We start from the raw sequence: 22075 nt of genomic DNA, 5'->3' as shown, positions 1-22075 counted from the left end.
TTGGTCCAGGGGGCTAACTTAGAGGCAGTATTCCTGGCAGTGATAGAATTAGATACAAATAGGAGTCCTATTCTCTGAGTGTCTACTGGCTCTTGGACTGTTAGCAAGGGATTTGCAATCTGGCCTAGCAAGTGGGCCAAAAATCAGTGGATGATAAAAGGGGTACTGCTCTTTGGAAATCTTTATGTAAATTCCAAAGCAAACAAGAGTGAAACACATGTTGCTGCTCACCAAAGAAACCTGATGCAAGGGATCAACAAGTTTGATCTCTCTCTTTTTTTTTTTTTTTAAGATTTTTAAAATTTATTTGACAGAGAGAGACACAGCGAGACAAGCAGGGGGAGTGGGAGAGGGAGAAGCAGGCTTCCCACTGAGCGGGGAACCCGATGCGGGGCTCCATCCCAGGACCCTGGGATCATGACCTGAGCCGAAGGCAGACGCTTAACGACTGAGCCCCTTGATCTCTTGAAGTGGCAACCTGGGTCCATGAAATGAGTTGACATTAGGGAATTCAAGCCGCGCGGCAATGGACCGCGTGACCAAAGTACCAGTGGTCTTCACTGAAACGCAAACTGTTAATAATGTTTCTATTTACAATTAACCTCTGGTAGTATTCCCAGGGGAGAAGCTCCAGCGCATAGCTGGCCAGTAGATAATATTGACTCTTTATCTATTGCTCCAGGGGAACTTAGATGGATATTGAAAGAACTTGATACATAGTCTGGGTTGGGTTTTGCACACCTAGGGACTGAAGCCACTGTCTTTAAAACTACCGAAAAGCTGGAACAAGAATATCGTGACCATTTGGCCCTGTTAGTTACATTTCCTCAGATCAAAGCACTCACTTCTCTGCCCACACGGTACAACAATGGGCAAAGAAACATCAGTCACTGGACTGGGCTTATCATATTCCTTATCACACTCAAAGGAGTCGATTAGTAGACAATTAGAATTGAACTAAACACAACAACTACTTAAAAAGATGCAGGGGTGGGGCGCCTGGGTGGCTCAGTCATTAAGCATCTGCCTTCGGCTCAGGTCATGATCCCGGGGTCCTGGGATCGAGCCCCGCATCGGGCTCCCTGCTCGGCAAGAAGCCTGCTTCTCCCTCTCCCATTCCCCCTGCTTGTGTTCCTGCTCTCGCTATCTCTCTCTCTGTCAAATAAATAAATAAAAAATTAAAAAAAAAAAAAAGATGCAGGGGTGAGATGGATTGAAGGATGGGTCTACAAACCTCTAGCTTGTGTTTTGCAACTTAACATGAGGGAGACTGAAGTTGGGTCTCAGTTAAACAAATTGTTAGGCTTTTATAGTTGACGCAGGGAAAAGAGAGTGGGGGATAATAGAGGAACATAAAGAAAGGTCTTTCGTAGTTTTGACAATTTTCTTTTTTTTTTAAGATTTTATTTATTTCAGAGAGAGAGAGAGCACGAGCAGGAGGAAGGGCAGAGGGAGAAGCAGACTCCCCACTAAGCAGGGAGCCTGACTCTCGGGGCTTGATCCCTGGACCCTGAAACCATGACCTGAGCCAAAGGCAGACGCTTAACCAACTGAGCCACCCAGGCGTCCCAGACAATTTTTCTTTTTTAATGCTGTCTTAGTCCATTTGGGCTGTTAAAACAAAGTACCACGGATTGGGTGGCTTATGTACAACAGAAATTTATTTCTCTTGGGGCGCCTGGGAAAAAAGAAATTTATTTATCTCACAGTTCTGGAGGCTGAAAGTCAGAGATTACAGTGCCAGCATGATTGAGTTCTAATGAGGGCCCTCTTTCAGTTTGCAAACCACTGATTTCTCATCGAATCCTCACAAGGCACAGAGCAGAGAGCAACAGTAGGCCTCATGACTTTTATAGGGGCACTAATCCCATTTATGAGGGAACAATCCTCATCTAATCCTAATCACCTCCCAAAGGCTCCACCTCCTAGTACCATCACATTGCAGGAGGGTTTTGAGATAAATTTGGGGGGTGGGGATGGACACAAACTTATCAGTCCATAACAAATGCACTGGACTGGTAGTTCCTGGCCTAGATATATAATTAAGGGCTCCCGAGGCTGATAACGTAAAACAAGATAGTATCTACTAATTTGAACCTGACGCAAGAATTTCAAAGAGCTTGGTGGGATAGACTATCCCTTCCCCCACTTTGCCAAGTTGGGGCTAACTGTACAAATGTTTTGTTGCCTAGTGGACAGGATAGCCCCATTTTCTCTACTTATTCAATCTGATCCCCTAAATTTGGAATGGACTGAAAGCTAAGTCCAAACACACTTCATCTCATTACCAGCTACATGGACTAGCCCAGGGGCTAAAGCAGAAGGATCTTATTCAGGAAGAAAGGTTTGAATTAAAATTGATGATTAATGAAAGAAAAGTGAAATTATTGCTGAGGGGAAAGGAGCCAATAAATGGTTTTTACAAAAGGGAAAATCTAACAATGCTAGTGAGGCTTAGACAGAGACTTAGAATAAAAGAATAATATTCTGTCTTAGTTTAGACTCAGGTGCCTGTTCCAGGGGAGGGAGCCTGCCAAAACCTCTTCCTCTTTTGAGGGGTGCCTGGGTGGCTCAGTCAGTTAAGCGTCTGCCTTTGGCTCAGGTCATGATCTCAGGGTCCTGGGATTGAGCCTGCATCCTCTGCATGGGGCTCCCTGCTTAGTGGGGAGTCTGCTTCTCCCTCTGCCTCTCCCCCTGGATTTTGATCTCTCTCTCTTTGCTCACTCTCTCTCTCTCAAAGAAATAAATAAAATCTTAAAAACAAAACAAAACAGGGCGCCTGGGTGGCTCAGATGGTTAAGCGTCTGCCTTCGGCTCAGGTCATGATCCCAGAGTCCTGGGATCGAGTCCCGCATCGGGCTCCCTGCTCCTTGGGAGTCTGCTTCTCCCTCTGCCTCTCTCTCTCTTTCTGTCTCTCATGAATAAATAAATAAAATCTTTAAAAAAACAAAACAAAACAAAACAAAACGTCTTCCTCTTTTGAAGAGCCAGGAAGTAAGCTGAAGAAAAACAAACAAACTTCCAGGAATGGTCTACATTCTCAAAATGAATGATAAAAGTGGGAAGTTCTAACTGTGACTATATAGTAAAATACTAATGTGGCTATGTCTTTTGGTTTTTGTTTCATAGGACATTATCCCTACAGAAGAGAATTGGCCTTTCCAAGGAAGAGGTAGAGTTGATTAATGATAGATTGATTACGGTTCTTAATCATACAGCAGATGTATACCTTATAGTTCAGATAGCTCTAGATTAAGGAGGCAGAAGAATCATAAAGTCAGTATAAAAATATGAGAAAATTTATGCTGATATTATTTAGTGGTTTAGTTTCTGCTTGAATTCATACTACCTCCTCACTGGTTATTGCCAATGTTTATTCAGAATCTGTGCATGCATTTCAATTGTAAGGCAACTCAATTTCTGTCAAAACAGGGATAATTGTTTTGCTGTAAAAAGGTCTTGACTGCAGATTAGAACAGTGGACTGAACTGTGACAGTTGATTCGCACAGGCCAGAAATGAGCCTGCACTGTTTTGCTAAAGTTCCTGCATGGCACTGACCCCTGGTCAAGTCAAGAAACATATTGATGGATAGTGTTGTTTCATAACCGTGGGTCTGAGGAGTTTTGAGGTAGTTGCAATTTGTACCACTTTGTCAAGATTGATTATTAATATCAATGAGACCAGTGCTCTATCGCTGGGCTCAGCTCAGCTGTTGAGACTGGCTATTTAGCAGGAATATACCTACATGACCAGTAAAATGTAACAAACTCCACCCAAGACTCCATTTTGGGCTTTTTGCTTCCACGATATTCTGTGCACACACCAGTGGTTCCTGACCTGAGAGAGAAACTGCATCTGGCTTCAAGCCTTATGCAAGCGAAGCAGCCCACCCTGGCCTCTCCGGACCCCTGACAGTGAGGCAGCCTTTACTGTGATGCAATTTGTACTTCAATGCCATTGATATATTCTTTTTTTTTTTTTTTAACGGACTGTAAATTTGTAAGCGCCGTCATTTTGAGTGTTGTGAGTCTTCTTGAGCAATAAAACCCTGTGTAACTATTACTGTCAGTGCATGTGTAGATATTACATATTAACTAAAAATATTCTAAGAAAATAAAGGCATGCAGTTTAGGTTATCATCAGGGACTCTGTTGAAAAGATAAGAAAGGAAATAAAGGATGACAAGAGGATGTAATATTACTTAATTTAGGAGGAACATAATAAGCAGAATATTTTGACTCCAGAACCCCACTACTTAACGGGGGAGGGTCAAAACCGGCTGTTCCAGTTCCAATTAGAACCATCCTCAACACATAGCAGTTTATTTGAAATTAAAACACTTGACTAAACCTTCAGCTGTTATGATATCATACTGAGGTTGGCCAAGAGCACGGTGAGATTCCGGAGAATGATTTTATGATATTTGAACTGATAATCCTAGAGTCTCCCCGAACTCCAAGCTAAGGGCACCATGTTTCATGTCTAAAATGAGACAGTGGGGAAATTTAAGGAGAGGTATTGATGAATAAATTGCTATGGTTGGTGAAATACTTTGTAGCATCCCACATGAGTTGAAGTGGGAATAATTTGGAAACCCAACCATAGAAATATTTTCAGTTCTTAAATATAAGTTATCTAGGACTAGAGCAAAAGTTTTGAGAGAGCATAAGATTAGTTAGATCCAGCGGATAAGAACGAAAAAGAGATGGTATTTGACAATATTTTGAAAGCACAGTGTGAAAGCAAAGAAATCACTTTTACCCCAAAATTATAGAAACCGAGGTACTTGTAGCTGAACCAGGGACAAAATCTAGGACAAAGTTTTCCCTAACAGAACGATCTACATGGGTGGAGGCCTGCTTTTCCTACTGGAAGACTGACCCTACTTTCAAACATAATTTAGGACCTGATATCATTTTCAACAATTAAATAATAGGACTACTGAGTAATATAAGACAGACACTGTGGTTATTTGATGACTGAATAAGCATGACACAGGAAAAGAACACACAGTCCTTGGCTTTGATAAATAGTTCTCCACCCAAATACTGGAAATCACATAAGGAGAAACTGCCATTAAATTATGGATGACTGTCCACCAATTACTTGTAAGCAGAGTAAATACATCATCAGGGAGAGTCTAAAATAAAACGTGATAGGCATTAGCCAGCGGTAGTTGAGCATTTTTGAGGTGCTAGTTCTTGTGCTGTGTGTTAGGTATAGTATGTAACTCACAGTAATGCAATAGATAACATTATTATTACCTTTTCACAGATGAGGAAACTGAAGACCATAAAGTCACTCCAGTTTTCGGACATCAGGCCATTGTTTAATGACCTATGCAGTGGCTAGTGGTAAAAATGGAGAAAGAATATCTGAAAGGAAAAAACCAGCTCACTAGATTTGAATCACCAAAAGTGATTACTTCAAATGAAGAATTCATAAGAATTTATTCTATGAATGGCTCAGTTGTTAAGCGTCTGTCTTCGGCTCAGGTCATGATTCCAGGGTCCTGGGATCGAGCCCTGCATTGGGCTCCCTGCTCCGCGGGAAGCCTGCTTCTCCCTCTCCCACTCCCCCTGCTTGTGTTCCCTCTCTCGCTGTGTCTCTCTCTGTCAAATAAATAAATAAAATCTTAAAAAAAAAATATGACACCAACACTTGAATTTAAGTAAGATCACAGTTCTTCAAGTGTTCTTGCTTTTGGTTACACTTTTCCATATACATTCATACAATGCGCTTTATTAGTCAAATTTCCCACCATAATCAAGCAACAGATAACTACTGAGCTTTTGCCATTTATAAGACCTTGATGGACATTGTGAGAGAGAAAAGAAATAGATGACAGGGCATTTGCCTATGAAGAACTACACCGAGTGGGAGAGAAAAACAAATGAAAAGTGAATTCCTTTTAAAACATTCATCCCATGACTACAGAGAAGCTGTTACTACCCTGGTTCCACAAATACCTGCCTCTCTGACCTCCCATCACTTTCTTTGGGTGGCTCCCATCACTCGGCATTGACCCTTTAAGGTAACTCTTCCTCAATGTTCTCTTGTTCTTCTCACTATACACGGTCACCCTAAATGACCTCAATTCTTCCAAGTCTTCAAATTAACGTCAGTGCAAATGACTTCCAAATCTGTATCTCTTTGTGCTGTGGAATCACATTTCCAACTGCCTGCTGGATTCATTCCAGTGGACTTTGTGGTTATCTCCTCTATGTGCATCACACCCCAGGTCCAGAGGTAGGCTTCACTGGGCTAAGAATCCTGTCCAACCTCCTTGCTAGTTATTGGTTTAAATGAGCACAAAGCACTCTTTTTGGTCTCGGGGATTGAGTTAGTCCTGGACATGAGATTCAATCTAGGCATTGACAAGTGAATAAACAGAGAGCACCACATGGAGAGATGGCCTCTTTTTTCCTCAGTATAGTGTAAGGGAGGAAAACCTTTTTTTTTTTTTCTTCCTTTCTAGGTTATTTGGTTGGTCTAATACTGAAAATGACATGAGACAGATTAGCAGGAGAAAAATTTAATATCATAATTATGGGAGCTCATAAAAATATGAGACTCAGAGAAGTGACCAAAGCAGGGAGTTTTTTATACCTTTTAGACAAAGACACAATAAATTTGTGAAGAACTGACAAGACAAAGAAGTTTGGACTTGGGGTAGCAAGTTCATGAAGAAGTAACTAGGTTTGTTTATATAGCTTTCTTGACCCTGAATTTCTTATCTCTGGCAATAAAGATGCCTTCTGCCCTCCAGGTACAAGGAGGGCAAGCTTCACATGGGGGATTTATTTTCTGTCTTCAGGCGGACAAGGATGAGAGTGTCTTTCTTGCACTGACTGTTCATTAAGTAACTTTAATTCAAAAGAATCAAGATGCCAAAGAAGCATATTTGGGGGCAGCCTGCCCCGAACCCTATCAAATATCTTGTCCAGGTATGAGGCCAGAAAAGTTGCAGGAATCTTAAAAACCAGCCTAAGGAAAAGGCTGACACAAGGAAGAGAACAGAGCAAGAGAAGGGAAATGGAACTGGAGGTACTTTAGGTTAGCCCTAAAAGCCCGTCCCACCTCTGGATTTCTGATTTGTGAACCCATTACTTTCCTTATTATTCCAGCCCATTTGAATAAGGGTTTATATCCCTTGTAGCCAAAAGCATTCTAATTGACATACTCACTGTTGGTTAATGGACTCATCATGGACACAATCACTTACACTAGAAATCAGAGTGATTGAGGATGCCTCCCTCTTTCACAATCACATTGTTCTGTGGTTTCTGCATCCACAATCTATCTCACCTTAGCTCCTTCTTTTCATTCCCTATTGTCATCCCCCATGGCCGTAACACTTCTAACTGGAGTCTCTCTACTTTTAATCTTTCCTCTTCTTTCTATTCATTTGACATGTTTCTTTCTGCTAGTAGCTTTTTAGATAGAGTGAAAAAAAATTTTTTTAAATAAAACATAGACTGAATAATGCCATAACTTTGCAGAAATTCCAATGGATTTCCATTACCTATAACACCATTTCCTAAATGTGTTCCATAGAACACATATTGTCCCAGGAAAATATCAAAGAAAGGGTTTTGTGATCAAATACACTTAGGAATTTTATCTGTGGTAGCCAAATTCTGAGATAGCTCCCAATGATCCTTCCTGTCTCTGAGTACTTACTCCCTTCTGTGGTGCCTTCCCGTATTGTATCAGGATTGGTTTATGTGAGCATCAGAATAAGGGATAAGTGATGGTATGTCATTCCAAGTTTAGGTCATAAAGGTTAGCTTCTGTGTTGGTCTTTCTTGGATGACTCATGGTGGGGAAGCCAGTTGACATTTCACGAGAAGAGGTTCATGTGGCAAAGAACCAAGGCCTTCAGGGGCGCCTGGGTGGCTCAGATGGTTGAGCATCTGCCTTCGGCTCAGGTCATGATCCCAGGGTCCTGGGATCGAGTCCCACATCGGGCTCCCTGCTAGGCGGGGAGCCTGCTTCTCCCTCTGCCTCTGCCTCTGCCTCTTTCTCTCTCTCTCTCTGACTCTCATGAATTAAAAAAAAAACAAAACCAAGGCCTTCAGCCAACAGCCAGAGTTCACCCGATGGGCTTATACTCTTTCTCTACTGGAGTGCTTAAAAGAGCAATGGTGGAAGAGCCCTTTCCTCCTTATCACCCTGTCCCTTGAGCCTCCACAGATTAACACAACAGACTGTGCTGGAATAGAAAAATAATTATTTACAAAGGAGAACTATAATATACAAGAGACAAGAGGTAACATATCAACAACTTGAGCTTTCCTTTGCATTCCAGAAGGGAAAGCACCCAAAGACTTCATTGGGACGGAGCCCTCACGGGGCCCTTCCCTCCATTCCTAACAGGACAGTCCAGGCTCTTGCCCCTGCCTCTGCTCCAAACATCTCCTCTTCAAGATAGTCCTACAACCCCACACTATCCTTGGGAAAAAAACCTGGTCCTGCTCCTTCTATAGGAAAAGATTTCTTCCCCTGGACCTTTCTCCCACCATCTGCCCGAGTCTAGGTCTTATTGTTTCAAAAAGGGACTATAAGAGAAGAAAGAAGTCAGCACAAATCACTATAAGAAGGCTGACTATCGTGCATATTAATACTAATCTGCTTCTGCTGGGCAGGAATTTTTCATCAGTGAGTGGGGGACCCACTCTTAATGGCTCTGGTCTCAAGTAATTATCTGAACTTAAACTAGGTGAGCAGCAACACTGCCAGTCTTTTGGTCTTTTGTAAGGTAAGTATATCTCCCAACGACTTGCATTAATGATTTATCTTGAAGATATCAAAGTCTAATTTCATACTTAAGAAAGAAAAAGAAAGAATGTGTCCTCTGTCATCAAGATTCCCCATTGTGTTAATAAGTTCCCAGTGGTTTCTTTCCTACTCCTCCAAGGAGCTTGAGGCCATTACAAAATTACTTACTGGCTTTTAAAGTCTTCCTTCTCTCTAACTCAGAGATTGGCACCAGCCTCAGTTGCGTTCTTTAGACTCAGACATTCCTGATAACAGGTAAGAAGGAAATTGTTGATACTTTCCATCATTAGGGCACGGTCCAATGAAAGCAAAAATCAGGGAAAGGGTGCCTGGTTGGCTCGGTTGGAGGAACATGTGACTCTTGATCTTGGGGTCATGAGTTCTAGATCCACGTTGGGTATAGAGATTACATAAATAAACTTTAAAAAATCAGAGAAAAACAAAGAAGTTGATAGCTTGAATGCATAACTCCAAGAGAATATTTTCAAGTTTATTCATTCAACTACTATTTATTGAGTGCCTGCTATATGTCAGGCATTCTGGGTACAAAGACAAGTAAGATGTAAAACATATAAAACATGATTCCCTGAGAACTCATAGCTTGATAGAGGATTGATGATTGAGAAATGATTTGGCCAGATGTTTTAACTTCCAGTCTAATCCTCAGTTTGCTAAATGAACCACTTTGATTTCCTTGTCCTCAAAGTGCAATTCATAAAATTTCTTCAGAGTCTTGAAACATGATTGCCTAGGCTCTTAAGTATACAATATTTGATTTGGACAAATATGTGATCTTTCATTCCTGTTTCCTTTCCTAAGTTGATTTCAAAGATAGACTAATAGAAGTCAACCTCAAGATCCCTCTTTAAAACTAGATCAAATCCTAAGCAGCCAGCTCTATGTCGCCTTCTCCTGGTTGCCTCTGGTTGCCAAGAATTAAAAGGTTCAGAAGGCATTCTCTCAGAGAAAGAGAGAGAAAAAGAAAACAAAATCAACAACAGAACAAATGAATCTCAGCTATTGTGGAATCTAAATTCCCAAAAGTTTAAGAAAGAAAGACCTCTAGGGGGCGCCTGGCTGGCTCAGTCAGTAGAGCATGGAACCCAAGTTGTGAGTTGGGGCACCATGTTGGGTGTAGAGCTTACTTAAAAAAAAAATACAAAAAAAAAAAAAGAGCCTCTAACCAAATAGTCCAGGCCAGTCTAGTTCTCAATCATCTAGACTCCCTTCAATTCCTTTGTAAGTCTCACCCAAGTGTTCAGACACAATCATTTAGGGAGGGATAAGTTGGATATTTTTCTACTCCCCTTCCTACCAGCTAGTGCTATCAAACCGTATTTGCATTTCCATGGTAACTCAAAACCCCTCCCCCTTGTCCTCCTTCATTATGGATTCTGATGCATTTCCAGTTTCTTTCCTGTAAGGTACAGTTAAGAGAAACAGGATGGCTGAGATTGGGAAAAGGAGCCAGTGCAGTCCTACAGAGCCACTGATTAATTATAAATTAGCATTTTCCAACATAACATGGTGGAGAGCTATGACATGGAAAACAGTTCCTGTTATATATATAAAAAGAAAAACCTTGCTTTGACCTCATTTTCTTCTCATTATCCCTTTTCTCCTTTATCGCTTTTTGCAGGTTTTTGTTTCTGTCTTCTTTTTATTGGATTTACATTTTTCATTGTGTCCTTTATCTCACCAGTTCTCCTTTCCCCACCCCACCCCCCTTTTTTTTTACACTGCTTAGGACATTGTAGAAATGTGTATTTCTAAATTTGTTATGCTGTACTTTTTGTTCTTGAGTAGATACTGGGCAAAAGGAGTTCAGGATATAAGAAATTTGTGTTATATTCATTTTCTGCCTCAGTAGAGAAATAGTGCCTTCTAGTGTTTGCAATAACATTTTGTATTTGCACTATTTCCACTCTGAAAAGTAAAATGATACTTTTAGGGGCACCTGGGTGGCTCAGTCGGTAAGCGTCTGCCTTCGGCTCAGGTATGATCCCAGGGTCCTGGGATCGAGCCCTGCATCGGGCTCCCTGCTCAGTGGGAAGCCTGCTTCTCCCTCTCCCACTCCCCCTGCTTGTGTTCCCTCTCTCGCTATGTCTCTCTCGGTCAAATAAATAAACAAAATCTTTAAAAAAAAATGATACTTTTATTTTTTGTAGTTCTACCTATTTATTAAATATATTGATAATATTTTTATTTTAGGGACTTAAAAGTCAGGATCATAAAACATTTATTTAATGAGCTGATGATAGCACCTAGTCCAAATATGTGAAAGGATTAGAAAAATGTATGCTACATAATGCATTCCCCATTTAGCTGCCATCGGTCACCAACTGGTGAGGAAACAAATCACAAAAATATGATTCATGATATTGCCAAGACTGCTAAAAAGATGCCATAAGCAAAGAATTGCAAAAACTGGTTGCTTGAAGGCACCATGAACAGGAAATGTTATAGGCTTAAAATTTCTATCCCTCAAGGTATCCCTTTTGGGTTTTGACATGGGTTTTTTTTCTTTTTTAATTTTTTTTTATTTTAAAGATTTCATTTATTTATTTATTTGAGAGAGAGAGAGAGAAACAGCATGAGAGGGGAGAGGGTCAGAGGGAGAAGCAGGCTCCCCGCTGAGCTGGGAGCCTGATGTGGGACGCGATCCCAGGACTCTGGGATCATGACCTGAGCCGAAGGCAGTTGCTTAACCAACTGAGCCACCCAGGCGCCCTTGACATGGGTTTTGAAGGGATTTGATTGACATGTCTTCTTTGGTTCTGCTGCTCCTAAGTCACCTCTATTTCTCCTAGAACCGGCCATGTTCTTTGGAAGAAGAGCTGTTCTCTCAGAGAGGCAGCTATACTCCTTACGCAATTTATTGTTGTGAGAAGTTAGCTGTTGTCCAGTATTTCCCAACTTCCTGTGGCTGGATAAGCATTCCCTAAAATGGATTCTCACTTGTTGACTATTATGAAAATGGGAGGAATAACTTTGTGCATGTGTATATCTATGTATTGTGTTAGGGTTCTCTAGATATACAGACACAGATATATAGATATAGACATATATATAATTATATAGGTGTTTGTGTTTTTATGTATCTATATATACACGTATCCTAATGGTTCTGTTTCTATATATTTATTTTTATAAAGAAATTTATTATGAGCAATTTGCTCATGCAATTACGGAGGCTGACAAGTCCCCAGATTTGCAGGGTGAGTTGGCAATCTGGAGACCAAGGAGAGCTGATGGTACAATTCCAGTCCAAGTTCAAAGACCTGAGAACTAGGAGAGACAATTTTCAGTTCCACTTCAAAGGCTGGCAGGCTTGAGACTCAGGAAGAGTTGATGTTTCAGTTTGAGTCTGAAGGCAGAAAAAATTCTCCTTTACTTGAGGGAAGGTTAGCCTTTTGTTTTATTCAAGCCCTTCAACTGATTGGATGAGGCCCACCCCCATTTGGTGGGGGAATTTGCTTTACTTAGTCTATTGATTCAAATGTTAATCTCATCAGAAACAAAATAATGTTTGACCGAATACCTGGGCACCCCATGGCACGGTCAAGTAGATACATAAAATCACAGGTATTATCAACGTATACAAATTAAAATATGTTTATTTCTTTAAAATGTTTATAGTGTCATTGTTCTATAAAAAACATATTGTTTCAGTATTCGTTATTTGAGTCTTATGAATTTCTTTCTTCAAAGCAGTAGACTGTACAATCTCTAGAGTTATTGTAGACAGTGTCTTTATTCCACAAATAACTGGAAAGAATATGGAGATAATATTTATTGAACACCAACCATTTATTTGGGATTAGCTATTAGTACATTTAATTTCCACAATAATCAACTGAAGTAGATAAGATTACTATCATTTTAGAGATGAGGAAGCTGAGACTCAGAGAGGTTAAATAACTTGCCCCAAAGTGGCAGAATATGACTCTAGAAATAGAAACAAATCTTAAAAGCTCATATTCTTTCTACTCCAATATATTATCACTAACAAGCTATATTACTGAGGCAAACTAACTTCTTCAGGCCTTGCAAAATGACTATGAACTAGATGATTTCTTTTTTTTAATATTTTATTTTTTAAATAATCTCTACCCTCAACATGGGGCTCAGACTCACAACCCTAAGATTAAGAATTACAGAATGAGCCACCCAGGCACCCTTGAACTAGATGATTTCTTAGGTCTCAGTTGTTAGAGTTCATGGCAGAGATTTCCAATTGTCTATCCAATATCCATTACCCTATTCTTCCTTGCCAATAGAATAGAGATAAACTCATTTAGCATACCTCCTTTCACCTTTCATCTTTACCCTTATTCCTACCTGAATACAGACATGATGCTAAAAGAGAAACATCATGTCCCAATTTCTTGGTGCAATGTTTGTTTTCTACTCTTCTAGCTAACGATCTTTCAACTTCATTCCAGGATCTAATGTTGGCCTTCAAAGTACAGTGTGTTCACCCCAGGGTAGAAGCAAAATAATTATAGGTGTGCCAAAGTAAATACACATATATTTAAAAACATAGGTTTTTCCTAAATACAGGGAAAATTTTGTCATTGAAGTAATTTGGAAAATACAGAAAAATTGGAAATAAAAAAATAGGAAGCCTGTTATTCCTTATTTAAGAGAAAGAGAAAACCATTTTTGAAATTTTGCTGTGTTTGAATTTTACTCCTGGTCATAGTGGAATGATCAACTGTAAAACTGCATTAAACATATTCAGCAACTATTTTCAGACAATGTACAATTAACAGCATAGACTACAGTTTCTGAGAGAAAGAAAACCCATGAGGTGAGTCTCATTATTGATCAGCTCTCTGCCTAAGGAAAATTTCCTAACTGTAGTGCAGAGGGCTTGAATTTGGGCAGAGCATAGAGATCCTGCTGAACTGAGGAGGCAGGCATGAGAGTCTGCGGTCTCTGAGTTGGCTAAAATCTCGGGGGCAAGGCACTGGAGAGGAATAAGCTGTATAGAAGTGGGGGGTTCCAGATACATCTATATCTACATGTCTAGGTCTATATACCTATCTATATTTTTTCAACTGATCTATATAGCACTACACACACACACATACATATACCCACATATATATACATATATGTGTGTATATATATTGAGAGAGAGGGAGGGAGAGGTCTAGATATAGATATATAAATATATATAGTTATATATCTCTGGTCTAGCAGCACATAAAAAGCATTTGATAAAATAAAATAACCATTCATGACATAAATTCTCATCAAATTAAGAACAGAAATTTTCAGGGTGCCTGGGTGGCTCAGATGGTTAAGCGTCTGCCTTCAGCTCAGGTCATGATCCCAGGGTCCTGGGATCGAGCCCCACATCGGACTCCTGGCTCAGTGGGGAGCCTGCTTCTCCCTGTCCCTCTGCCTCTCTCCCTCCTCATGCTTTCTCTCTCTCTCTGTATCTCTGTGTCTCAAATGAATAAATAAAATCTTTTTTAAAAAAAAGAATAGAAATTTTCTTAGTCTGTATAGAAACATGTACAAAAACTGCAGCTAGTATCACTTATGGATGGACGAAGGAATGCTTTCCCTCTAAGATTGGGCATAAAGCTAGGATATCCACATTCAACACACTTAGTATTATTGTATTGGAGGTCTTAGCTAATGCAATAAGGCAAGAAAAAAAGATATAGAGATTCAAAAGGAAGAGGTAAAACTGTTTGTATTCACAGATCACATGATTGATTACTTATAAAGAAAATCCTAGAGAATATACTAAAAAAGTGCTATAATTAAGAAACGAATTTAACAGGGAAGTGTGGTTAAAGAATCACTTGTATGTCAATACACTAGCAACAAAACTACTGGAAAATATAAAATTTTAAATGCTATTAATATATTTATAGCATTTAAAAATAACATAATTAGGAATAAATTTAACAAAAGATGTCCAAGACTTCTTCGCTGAAAAGAGGTAAAGCGTGACTGAGAGAAATTACGAATCTAAGTAACAGAAAAATATATCATATTTGTGGACTGAAAGATCTAAAATTGTTAAGATATCAGTTGTACCCAAATTGATCTTATAGAATCAATGCAATCTTAATCAAAGTCTCTGAAGACTTTGAAGAAATAGACGAGCTGATTTTTAAATTTATTTGGAAATGTAAGAAACCAAAATAGCGAAAACAATTTTGGATATCTTGTTATTTCAACACTATTTGTTGAAGGACTTTCCTTTCCCCATTGCATTGCTTTGATGCTTTTGTCAAAAATAAACTGATCTTATAAGTGTGGATCTATTTTGGGGCCATTTTGTTCCATTGATCTATTTATTGATTTTATGCCAGTCCTACACTATCTTGATTGATCCATACGACTGTTGTTTCTATGACTGGTTCTAGAGCCTATAGTCCACAGGGCAAGTACTCAGGAAAGGAAGATGGATGTGACGTGGAGGAGGCAAGAACAAACTGAAATTTGTGAGGTTGAGCTGGACATCCATGGGATGGACTAGGACTCAGGTAGGTCTTTCATCGCCTCCAAGCTCCCAACTTGAATGATGGGGGTGTAATGCAAGGAATCCAGCTGATACTTTTCATCTAAGAGCTATTCAGGCACCCTCCCCAGGAGGCGAAGAAGCTGCAGGAGATCTGGCAGGAGCTAGAGTTGCAGTACTGTCCACACCAGCAGGTGAGCCAGCAGATAAGAGACAGCTGTAACACTTGCTGGTGCCCTGCACTGACATTACAAGTATAAGAAGAAGATGGCTGCTACTTCACTTGTGCCTTCTAAATCTCATGCAGAGAAATCCCTCATGGCCCTGGAACTATGTGTTGGGCAGCTATTCTCCATAGTTCTCTCACTTTTCTGCACATTTCAGAGCAAAGGCAGTGTCAGACTTTATTTTGGAACATCTTTTTTTTTTTTTAAAGATTTTATTTATTTATTTGAGAGAGAGAGAGAGAGCAGGGTGGGGGAGGAGGGCAGAGGGAGAGGGAGAAGTGGACACCCCCCTCCGAGCAGGGAGACCGCCGTGGGGCTCGATCCCAGGACCCTGAGATCATGACCTGAGCCGAAGGCAGATGCTCAACCAACTGAGCCACCCAGGCGCTCCTATTTCGAAATATCTTTTAAAAGATATTTGTATAGTGAACAGCCTTGAAAGAAAGAGATAGTGTCTTCCTCTGGGATAGAGGGTACATTTATTTGCTCTCCGGTATAATAAGACAATAATGGAATAATGACACCTTCCAAGGCAAAGGTTGGAGAGGTTTGCTTGCAGCCTATTAAAAAGATTGGGAGTTTTCCTAAGCTCAAAGTCCCTCAGTTGTAACACAAAGTCATTACATGCGTAGCACCCACCTGAATCTACCTCCATGTTGCCCCGGTGGGGCTTGGTGGGGGGTGAGTGTGAGGGCAAAAGAAGCTGTATGAACATGAAGCTCATCTGACTGCTTATGCCGTGAAAAAGAAAGTCCTCTACCTCTAACCTGGGTATCTCATGTCTTCTGTCAGATCCACTAATGGTGGCAGGCTTTTAAGAGGGTAAAATCTGGAAAACGTGGTTCCAGTTTAGCTAAATTGACCCAACACAAATCCACTGTAGAGAGACAAAGGGAGAGAGGACTGAGGGGCAAGGGAGGGAGAGGGTATATGGTAAAATGTTAGCAATTGGTAGATCCAGATGAAAGCTATGCGAGTGTTCATTACACTAATCTTTTTTTTTTTTTTTTGAGAGAGAGAAAGAGCGCAGGGGAGGGTCAGAGGGAGAGGGAAAGAGAATCCCAAGCAGTCTCCACGCTCAGCACAGAGCCAGATGTGGGGCTCAATCTCACGACACTCAGATCATGACCTGAGCTGAAATCAAGAGTCAGACATTTAAGCAACTGAGCCACCCAAGCACCCCTACACTATTCTTTCAATTGAAATTTTACAAAGTAGAAAGCCAAAAGGGAAAAATCACCCAGACTGCTATGTGAGACGGTAGAGTGGGAAGAGCTGAAGCAGGGATATTAGTTTGGAAGTCTTAAGCAGATAGCCAACCCACAAACCAGAAATCTAGGAGCCATTTTGCCATCTTTTCCCACATCCAAACTATCACCAGGTCACCAGGTTAATATAACCTCCTAGTCAGCTTAAATTTTGGCATAATCTCTTTTTCAGTACCAATACCTGGATTAGAGCAAGACTAATAAAATCATCTCCCAATTAGTGGTCTTACCACCAGTACAGCTGTCTCTAAGTCATCCTCCAAATTGCTGCCAGGATAATCTTCAAAGATCTTTTCTGACCATGTCATTTCCCCCAACTCAAAACCCTCTGCAGCCAGGACGAAGTTCAAATTCCTGTACACCGCCTCCGTGGCATCATGATCTGGACCCCACACTTGACTTACACATGCACCAGAACAATGGTCACATCTTTGTTTTCCCACACACATCACGCTCTTTTCGACATGGTATTTCTGCTGCCTAGAATGTCCTTTTCACCTTGACTTCTCTGCGTACCTATTCATCCTTTCATATCTGGTGACTGCAACACTCACAGGTGCTGAGACACTTTCCTGAGCCTCGCCCGCAGTAAGCATTTCCTCCTCCGTGCGATTTCACAGCCTTGCTCATGCTTCAGTTATTTCACACATCACACACTGTTATATTATTTATTGACATGGCTGTCTTCCCAACGAGGCCATGAGTGTCTTACAGGCAGGGACTGACTCGTAGTTGTAATCCAATGCAAAGGAAAGGGACTACGTGTGGCAGGTGTTCTAGAACAGCTCATTGAAGTGAACTGAAAATCCTGTCACAGTAAGAGAATTTAGGAAGGGCAGAGAAGAGATGAAATACTGAAAATGCCAAGCATAAACTTTGCATGGCTGAATTCTAAGATGCCCACCCAACGAGTCAGCTCTGAGTCACCGCTTTGAGGTTTGAAAACACATAAATGAAGCAACTGAATATAGAATTGTAACCACCTTCTTTGAAGAGGGTTTCTTGCTAGCTGTTTGGGGAAGTACAAAATGATGGCAAATATCTTTTTTTTAAAATAGGAAATCTAGGGGCGCCTGGGTGGCTCAGTCGTTAAGCGTCTGCCTTTGGCTCAGGCCATGATCCCAGGGTCCTGGGATCAAGGCCCGCCTTGGGCTCCCTGCTCCGCGGGAGGCCTGCTTCTCCCTCTCCCACTCCCCCTGCTTGTGTTCCCTCTCTCGCTGTGTCTCTCTCTGTCAAATAAATAAAATCTTTAATAATAATAATAATAAAATAAAATAGGAAATCTAGGGAAATTCAAACTGAGTATTAAAACATAAGGCTAGTTCATGAACAGAGAGAATGAGTAAGTTGGAAGAGGGAAAGTGGTATAAACAAAATTTCTCTTATATAGTATCCCCCCTGCATCATCATTCTGTACTTTCTGAGAGAGAGAACTCAATTTCTATTCCTACCATTTGAAAGGTCCTCCATTTTAATCTAAAAAAGCTGAACTCAGAGAAACAAAGAATAGAGTGGTGGTTGCTAGGGGCTGGGGCTGGGGGGTGGAAGCAATGGGGGGATATTGGTCAAAGGGTACAAACTTCCAAACTTTGGTGATTATAGCTAATAATACTATATTATATACTTGAAAGTTGCTAGGAGCGTAGATCTTAAATGTTCTCACCACAAAAAAGAAATGGTAATTATGTGACAGGACGGAGGTGTTAGCTAATTCTTTGGTGGTAATCATTTTGCAATATTGAAGTGTACACCTTAAACTTATGCAATGTTGTATGTCAATTACATCTCAATGAAGCTGGAAAAAAAAGGTCTTCGTTTTAACAATAAAGTTGTTGAATTCCTGCCTGAAACTCTACATTTCAGAAGAAACATTGTAAATAGGATACTTTATAGTTATTATTTTTTATGTAGCAAAACAGCTCTAAAATGCTTTGAAATAGGCAAAATAATTTTAAAAGCAAGGTTTTGTACTAAACTGTCTATGATGTATTTTAATAAATTAATCCAAAAAATACTACCTTGTAATACCAGTGGTTAGTAGTACCAATACATAAAGGCAGTGTCAGGAAAAGTGATGTCCTCAGCAAGAAGAACAAGGAACAGAAGGTGGAATGATAACGGATGACAGAGGAAAAAGCAGAATCCATCTGCTCCTACTTTGCTTTCATTTTCCATCACAAAGAATTATCCTCAAATTCGAAAAGGTAAGAGCTACACATGAAGGAGAGAATTTTAGTCCAAGGCAGGTGAGGATGTAAGAAAGCATCCAGCCCTTTAGTGCTAACTTCACTTCTCTGGTTTCACTGTGAGAATTTGAAATGTGGTGGTAACTTTGTTGGGAACCGGAGAGGTGCCAGAAGACTGGAGATGGACAAATGTCCTCATTTTCTAAAAGAAGAAACTATAAGCCTGTGAACACATTTTTTTCCTTGGCAAAATTCTGGAATGGAAAATTAGACAAATGGTTTGTGAATCTTTTAAAAAGTGGTGAAAATAAGACACAGCATGAATTCACTAAAAAAATAAGTGGCTCTAAATGAGGTGTTCTTCCTTTCTAATAGGGTTCCGACTCCACCTGGTCTGACCCCTACAGGGTGGGACACAAGGGAAGAAGGTGGGCTTGGGAGTGGGATGAGGCTGTATTCCCTTCCCAGCTTCCTCACTTACCAACAGGGAGACTTGGACACTCAAATTCTCGGAGCCTGACTTGTAACCCAAATGTGATGGAGCTTCTTTGGGCTAGCTCTGCTCTCACCCAAGAACTTACTTGAGACCAATCTCACACATGTGGTCTTATTACAAAACGACAACAACGATTCAAACTTTGAAGGCATTGATAAATAATGGGGATTATGTTATATATGACACAACAAAACTTTTTAAAAATATCCTTGTCTAATCTGACACTTTCCTTAAAATTCTTTCCCTTGGGAATCTATATCATCTCCTTCACTTCGAACTCTCTCAAAACAAACAAACAAACACACTCTCCACAGCTTCTCCAGGTATACCTCTGCTTTCAGTAAAATGCCAATATTCAGAAAATGAATGTGTGGTTAGCTAAAACCGAACCATACTCACGTGAATTCTTCTGTCACATCAAAAAATAAAATAATAGTACCTATGTCAGAAACTTTTTGAGAGGCCTAGCTTAAAAATTCTATATGAAAAAGTTTTGGTCTAGTCACTCAGTAAGTAGTAGCCATTATTATTCATCACTACTCTCACTACTGTGATAGAGCAAGAAAACGGTATGGACCCTCTATATCCTTAATTTTTCAAGGCATTTCACAAATCTTCATGGGCAAGGAGGGTTGGAGATAGTATAGTTCATTGGAAGTTCAAACAATTTATACTAAGGTGAGATAGAAGTTTCTAGTAGTTTGTCAGAGGCCTCTATGGTCCTATCCTGTTAAACATTTTCATGAATCAGTTAACATTAAGAAGCATATTGGACATGCTAATAAAATTTGTAGTTAATACAAAATGGGGGGTGATTAATAGATGACAAGCTTAATGACAAAACAAAGATTCCAGAAGATCTGAAAAGGCTGATACAAAAAAGTAATTCAATATGGTTTAATGTAAAATCGAGTTTCCCCCAATGGTTACCTCTTACATAAGTATAGTAGTACAGTAACAAAGCCAGAAATTTGACATTAGTACAATGTGTGTGTATAATTCTGTGTCATTTTCTCACATGTGTAGATTTGTGTAACCACTGCTATAATCAAATCTGTTGGTGTTGACATTTTACCTTATCTCCATTTATGTTCCTTTACCGTCCCACATTTATAAGATAATTGTCTTACATATTTACTCTATATACATTGAGAACCACATTAGACAGCGTTATAATTTTTGTTTCAATGGCCAAACGGAAAACTCAAGATAAGAAAAGTCTATTGTATTTAGCTATATTTTTGCTTTTTCTGTGTTCTTTCTTCCTTCCTGATGTTACAAGATTCTTTCTCTCATCATTTCCTTCTGTTTAAAAGAGAACTTCCTTTAGCCACTCTTTTAGGGTAGGTCTAATTTGGTGAATTTTATGTCATATTCTCTTAGTTTTCCTTCATCTGAGAATGTCTTTTTTTTTTTTTAAAGATTTTATTTATCTATTTGAGAGAGAGAGAGAGCATGAGCAGGGGGAGGGGCAGGGGAGAGGGAGAAGCAGGCTCCCCACTGAGCAGGGAGTCCAATGTAGGGCTCAACAGAACTCTGGGATTCCGACCTGAGCCGAAGGCAGTCGCCCAACCGACCGAGCCACCCAGGCGCCCCACATCTGAGAATGTCTTGATTGATCCTTCACTTCCGAAAGACATTGTCTCTGGATAGAGAATTCTGGTTTGACAGTTCTTCTCTTTCACAACTTCAAAAATGTTGTGCCATTTTCTTCTGGCCTCTTTGACTTCTGATGAGAAATCTGCTATTATTCCAAGTGCTTTCTGTCTATAGTAATATTTCATTTCTCTCTGAGTACTTTCAAAAATTTTCCCATGTCTTCAGTTTTCAGAAGTTTGATTCTGATGTGCCTTGACACGGATTTCTTTAAGTTTATCCTGTCTGGAGTTCAGTCCGTTTCTGGCAACTGCTTATGGGTTTTTCGGGTGGTTGTTTGGTTTTGACAAATTTGGGAAATTTTCAGTTATTATTTCTTCAAATACTTTTTCAGTCCTATTCTCTTCTTCCTCTGTCCAGGACTCTGAAAATATGACTATTAGACTTTTTTGTTGTACCCCACAAGTCCTCAAGATTTTGTTAATTTTTCCAAAAATCCATTTTCTCTTATTGTTCAGACTGCGTAATTTCTACTCTTCTATCTTCAAGTTCACTGCTTCAACTGTCCTCTCCATTCTTCTGTTGAGCCCATCCATTAAGATTTTAATTTTGGTTATTGAATTTTTTAGCTCTAAATTTCCATTTGGTTCTCCTTTATATATCCTATTTCTCTTCTAAGACTTTCTGTCTCTTTGCAAAACTTTCTGTTTTGTTCTTTTTCTTTAAACATGCTCATAATTGCTTATTGAAACATATTTATGATATCTGCTTTGAAATCCTTGTAAAATAATTCTAACATCTGTGTCATTTTGGTGTTGGCATCTGTTAATTGTCTTTTCTTCATTCATTTTGAGATCATCCTGGTTTTTGGTATGAGCAATTTTTTATTGAAACCTGGACATTTGGGGTATTAGAAGACTCCAGATCTTATTTGTTTGTTTGTTTGTTTGTTTTTAAAGATTTTATTTATTTGTTTGACAGAGAGAGAGTGAGAGAGGGAACACAAGCAGGGGGAGTGGGAGAGGGAGAAGC

The 22075-nt window shown here is 39.9% G+C and overlaps 1 protein-coding gene across 1 annotated transcript in view; it reads left to right on the top strand.

Moving 5' to 3' along the window:
- The window catches only part of LIAS (lipoic acid synthetase), a 164511-nt gene extending 163402 nt beyond the window's left edge, over window positions 1-1109 (top strand). The window contains exon 12 of the transcript XR_014143054.1: window positions 1021-1109. The gene's annotated coding sequence lies outside the window, so the exon portion shown is untranslated. The remainder of the gene's footprint in view (window positions 1-1020) is intronic.
- Window positions 1110-22075: the final 20966 nt, after the last annotated feature.

Source organism: Leptonychotes weddellii, chromosome 2 (genome assembly GCF_054177405.1).
Source record: "Leptonychotes weddellii isolate Sample4059 chromosome 2, ASM5417740v2, whole genome shotgun sequence".
NCBI classification, from domain to species: domain Eukaryota; kingdom Metazoa; phylum Chordata; class Mammalia; order Carnivora; family Phocidae; genus Leptonychotes; species Leptonychotes weddellii.
This window is presented reverse-complemented; position numbering and strand designations above follow the sequence as displayed.